The sequence below is a fragment of the Thermobia domestica genome, chromosome 3, assembly GCF_964235325.1.
Source record: "Thermobia domestica chromosome 3, izTheDome1.hap1.1, whole genome shotgun sequence".
Classification (NCBI taxonomy): Eukaryota; Metazoa; Arthropoda; class Insecta; order Zygentoma; family Lepismatidae; genus Thermobia; species Thermobia domestica.
Genome location: NC_137456.1, coordinates 63843948 through 63849947, shown reverse-complemented (window position 1 = coordinate 63849947; position 6000 = coordinate 63843948).

Here is a 6000-nt window from a genome sequence, read left to right as displayed (position 1 = left end):
TATGCCTTCAGACCAATAGCAATAACAAGGGCGTACGCCAGGCACTTTGAATCTTGATTTTTTACACGTACAATCCCTTTTTTGCAACGTAACAATTCTTCATTTTGAAGTACTCCTTGCCGCAAACCGCCGCCATAGCCACGTGGTATATCCACACGATGGAAATGAACGGTGAATGGCTCGTGCAGGAGAAATGCATTGTTACTTTGTAACACTCTTTCGAATGAGGCCCACATCGTTTCCAGTGTCAAGTTTCGGGCTTGGCGAAAACTCACCCAAAACGGTTTATTCGTATTCCGTGGCGATATTACCGATAAACCAACCATCGCCTCATCGTCGACATTGGCTAACAAATGGTCCAGCATTGCTTGGAAACTGTTGTGTACATACTGTATGATATCGGTTCCTACGGGCGGTGCGTTGAATTGAACTTCGAGCATTCTGCCCTCGATGTTAAATCGTCTATAATGACGAGTGATTTCATTGCGAACAGTAAAACCCGATTCGGCCATGTTAATGAAAGGAGAAAACAAACAGGTACAATTACGGTAAAACAAATATGTAATGGGAAAAAGGAATTGAGCAGCGTGAATTTACTACAAAAGAAAAGAAGAAAGAAAAATCTTAATCACCTGATAAACAGGAAATCATAACGTTTATGATAAATTCTTAACTAAGCAATTCATGTAAAGGTCCTGAGTTTGATTCCCTAGCGATGGCGTTCAGAATCTCATTATGAAAGCATATGTACTAGAAATCAAAGTTTTTTTTAAAAATAATTATGTTACTGAAATGAGTGTTTTATTGTTGTCAAACTCGAGAGCACTACATCGGCATTTAACTGACCTACCATTCTATAGTGATAAAAAGAATGCATGAAATGAATGAATGTTTCATCAGTACTGAGATGTGATAAAGCACGCGTAAGCATTTTTTCTACTCACAACGACCTTTAAATGATGCGTTTGCAAGTTGAAGAGACTCATCGAACATTAACGATACACATACGTAATTGTCGAAACAAAATCTGTATAGCGTATTTTTTTTTATTGTGACTAAGCGGTTAGCGTACATGGTTCGGACGTGGAAGGTCCTGGTTCAAGCCTCGGTGGGTTTGCTTTCCACGTCAGGGGCATGTCAAGCCTTTTCTGTAATTTAATATTCTCACGCGTTATCATACATTCTTTTCAAAACTAAGCTAAATGACTGACGTACACGCCTCATAATACATAAACGTACATAAATCGTCTATAATGACGAGTGATTTCATTGCGAACAGTAAAACCCGATTGGACCATGATTAAAAATGAAAACAAACAAACAGGTACGGTAAAACAAATATGTAATGGGAAAAAAGGAATTGAGCAGCGTGAATTTGAGTTGATTTTTTGATTTTTTAGTTTAGCGTCCCTTTCAGCAGCGAGGCTATATGAGACGTGGACCTACTGATTAACGTGGAATCCGAACCACATGAGCTCCCCGCCGGGAATCGAACCCTGGTCTCCCACGCCAAAGGTACGTATGCTAACCGCTTAGCCCAGGAAATCATAACATTCATGATAAATAATTAACTAAGTAATTCATGTAAAGGTCCTGAGTTTGATTCCTGGCGGTGACGTTCAGAATCTCATTATGAAAGCACGTGTACTAGAAATCAAAGTTTTTTAAAAAATAATTATGTTACTGAAATGTGTGTTTTATTGCTGTAGCATGTAACTGACCTACCATTCTATAGTGATAAAAAAGAATGCATGAATGAATGTTTCAACAGTACTGAGATGTGATAAAGTACGCGTAAGCATTTTTTCTACTCACAACGACCTTTAAATGATGCGTTTGCAAGTTGAAGAGATTCACCAACCGTTAACGTAACACATACGTAATTGTCAAAACAAAATCTGTATAGCGTAAATCTTTTTAACCACATATTCATGCACTCGTGGCTAAGTGGTTAGCGTACATGCTTCTAACGTGGAAGGTCCTGGTTCAATCCTCGGTGGGTTTGCTTTCCCACATCGGATCGCTGTCAAGTCTTTTCTGAAATTTAATATTCTCATGCGTTATCATACATTCTTTTCAAAACTAAGCTAAATGGTTGACGTACACGCCTCTGGCCTTGGTTCAATCCCGGGGCGGTTGCTCGAATATCACGTTAAGCTGAAGGGGTCGCTAATGCTTTTAAAGGGAATCGAACCATATTATTCTCAGACATAGTTTCTAAAATTTTCTAATGCATTCTTTTCAAAACTAAGCGCACACATTTTTCTGGCCATGGTTCAATTCCCGACGGGAGTTCACATTCAACATTAAGCTGAAGGGACGCTAAACCATATCATTTATCGTGCTTACTTTTAATGTGTGGAGGTTCCTGATTCGTACTCCCACTTTCCCATTCCACTAATTTCTTCATAGTCTAAATATTTCGTACTAAAAGTAAAACAGTGTATTCGTGATCCGCCCACAAATATGAAATAAAAATGATTTTCGAATCTTGGGTGACAAATAAAATCTCACTGAACTTACCTCAATTCAATGAATAAAAAGTCGGTGCAATGAAGCTTAAATGAAAACACTTTTAAAAGGAGATCTTCTTCACTCGCTAGTTGAGAGCGATGTAGGATTTGAAAAATGAAATTTAGATTTTTATTTAGGTCGCTGCGAAAACGATGTCACCGTCAGCCAATCAGACACGAGGAAATTTATAAAATGACATCACAACGAACCAATCAAAACGCTCGCTGTTTTTGTCATGAATCACGAACCAAAACGATGTGTAACAATCGATCGTGACGTCATTCACGTTTCTCAATAGTTACAACATCTAGTATCGCAATTCCGATGCCAATTCCCTTCTGCCAGGATCATGTCACTACTTGTCGTAACTGTGACGACATTTCATTTTCCTCATATTCCATACGAGAATGTCAATGTTTGCTTTTTTTTTCCATGAATCATGCTGACACGCTCGTAGTAAAACTAAAGTAATACGATCCGCTGACGTTTGCATTTTTTCAATAATATGTACTTCTATGTCGTCACACAAAGAAGTCTATCAGCATTTTATTTTAATCCACGTTACACTGTCAGATTTATTTTCTTAAAGTATATGTGTATCCTTTTCAAGAACCATGGTTCGAAACCCACCAAGCACGATTAAATCCGAATTCATTCATAGCTAAGCGGATAGGATACACATCTTTGGTTTGAAAGACCTGAGTTCGATTCCTGAAAAAAACATTTCTTAGGATTTTTCTAAAACTTGGTTTCAATTTCTAGTTCGAAAATTTTAAAAGTTTAGTTCGATAAAAAGTTTGATTTGAGAAGCGTTACACTGTCAGATTTATTTTCTTAAAGTATATGTGTATCCTTTTCAAGGACCATGGTTCGAAACCCACCAAGATCGATTAAAACCGAATTCATTTAAGCGGTTAGCATACACATCTTTGGTTTGAAAGACCTGAGTTCGATTCCTGGAGAAACATTTCTTAGGATTTTTCTAAAACTTGGTTTCAATTTCTAGTTCGAAAATTTTAAAAGTTTAGTTCGATAAAAAGTTTGATTTGAGAAGTGTTACACTGTCAGATTTATTTTCTTAAAGTATATGTGTATCCTTTTCAAGGACCATGGTTCGAAACCCACCAAGATCGATTAAAACCGAATTCATTTAAGCGGTTAGCATACACATCTTTGGTTTGAAAGACCTGAGTTCGATTCCTGGAGAAACATTTCTTAGGATTTTTTCTTAAACTTGGTTTAAATTTCTAGTTCGAAAATTTTAAAAGTTTAGTTCGATAAAAAGTTTGATTTGAAAATTTTTAGATGTGATTTACATCTTTAGTTCGAAACTTTTGTTTTTAAAAATGTTTTAGTTCGACAAAATTTTGTTTCAATTTTTTAGTTCGAAATTTTTTTTTGGGTTCGAAAATTTTTTGTTTGAAACTTTTTTGTTTCAAAATTTTTTAGTTCGAAATTTTTTTTGGGGTTCGAAAATTTTTTGTTTGAAACTTTTTTGTTTCAAAATTTTTTGTTTGAAAATTTTTGTTTAAAATTTTTTTTTTAGTTACAAAATTTTTTTAGTTCGAAAAATTTTTTCGTTTAAAATTTCTTGCACTCTGCGGAACTGTTTCGAAAAGAAACGGAGCAGATTCGGTAAGAAAAAATCTGGCAACGCTGTTTCCATAATTGAAGCGCTTACTGAGCGTTTAAAAAATCGCTTAAACTCACAACAATGTGTTATAAGAAATCTACAAGCGACACCCCTCTTTCACCATTGTTACTTCCAGAGACATAGACTACTAATTCAAGGACATGATCTCCATCAAGGTAAAAAAGCTGGTAATCATCTTATCTGTCAAAGAGAACGATAATATTTAAGGTAAACTTCAGTACAATATCATGATACCAAAAAGGGTTATTTAAGGAGGAGGTTGAACCCTTCATGGGAACTTTACGCATAACCATAAAAGGGAACAAAATTCTAAAATACAGGTCTAGGGTGATCACCGACATATCGCTCTATATTTCACTCATGGGGTGTGTGGCGGGTCTAAGATCATGTGACCTCTGTCGGCCAATCAGCATCGAGGTACCAAAGGACGCATCTTACCCATAAAAAGGGAACGAATTTTAAAAATCCTAGGGCTTAAGATCACGTGACCTCTATCAACCAATCAGCATTGGGGTACCAAAGGATTCATCTTATCCGTAAAAGGGAACGAATTTCAAATATCACAGGGTCTAAAATCACGTGACAGCTATCAACCAATCAAAACACACATCTTACCCGTAAAAGGGAACAAATTTCAAAAATCCCGGTCATAAAAGAGAATGAGGGATTTCCCCGCAGGGTGACTCATGACGTCATACCACGTGACCTGGAAAATTTGAATTTCCCGCGTGGGCGGGGCCTAACGTCACGTGACCTCTCTCAGCCAATCAGAATCGAGGTACCAAAGCATTCATCTTAGCCGTAAAAGGGAACGAAGTTCAAAAATCCTGGTCATAAAAGAGAGTGAGGATGAGTCATTCGCGCAAACGCGGGGGAGTACTACTCCTATGTGCCCTTTTTCTGGAAATCATTGAAAACGAACCGCCATGTCATACTGTAGGTGGTGTGAAAATTTTATCTCGATATCTTTATTTTTGGCAGAGTGGCGACATTGTTTTTGTAAGCCTTTGCACTACTGTTTTGGCGCACAACTGACTTCAGACCCTAGCAGCGGTAGCTTCTTTCTTATTTGACTTTAAAAAAGAACCTTAGCAAGTTTCAGAACTAAGAACAGTAGTATTGTTGTTAGATGCTACAGGTGGACAAAACAAACACTACAATAACAAAATGTTGTTCTTGGTTCGCTAAAGTTTATAAAGTGGAAATAATTTGTTTATATCCTCTGCGTGGACACTCGTTTAGCCAGTGCGATCGCAAATTCGGGTTTGTTCGAAACAAAGTAAAAAACTTGGAGCGAATCGGATCTGCTAAGCCATGGTTAGAAACCATCGTTACCTGTCGACAGAATCCATCTCCTTTTGAACTGACAATGGATAAAGATTTGATAAAGAATTGGGTCTCAGCTCTTGATCCTTTCTTTCGTTCCAACCCATCACCAAAAACTTCAAACTACACCTATGTAATATATAATGATAAAGTACACTGTATCAGGCGTTCTGCTGTGTTCTATTACGTACATGCCAACATCTTATCTTTCAAAAAGTAATATCGAAGAATTGAGTGATATTAACCCTAAGCCTGTCCCTTTTGTTGGAGTGAGAGAACAGAAATAGAAAGATGTTCGGTCTTTAATGAAGTTCTTGTCAGCTGAAGACAGCAACTGGATTGAATATATATTGAATGAGTATTATTGTGATGCATTAATAGTGTGCTATTTCTTCAACCAACAAGGATTTTCGAAAAAAGGGCACATAGAATTTTATATTAATACGCTTATAAATATATAAAATATTATATATTTTTCATTTAATACTAACTATTTATTAGTCAAA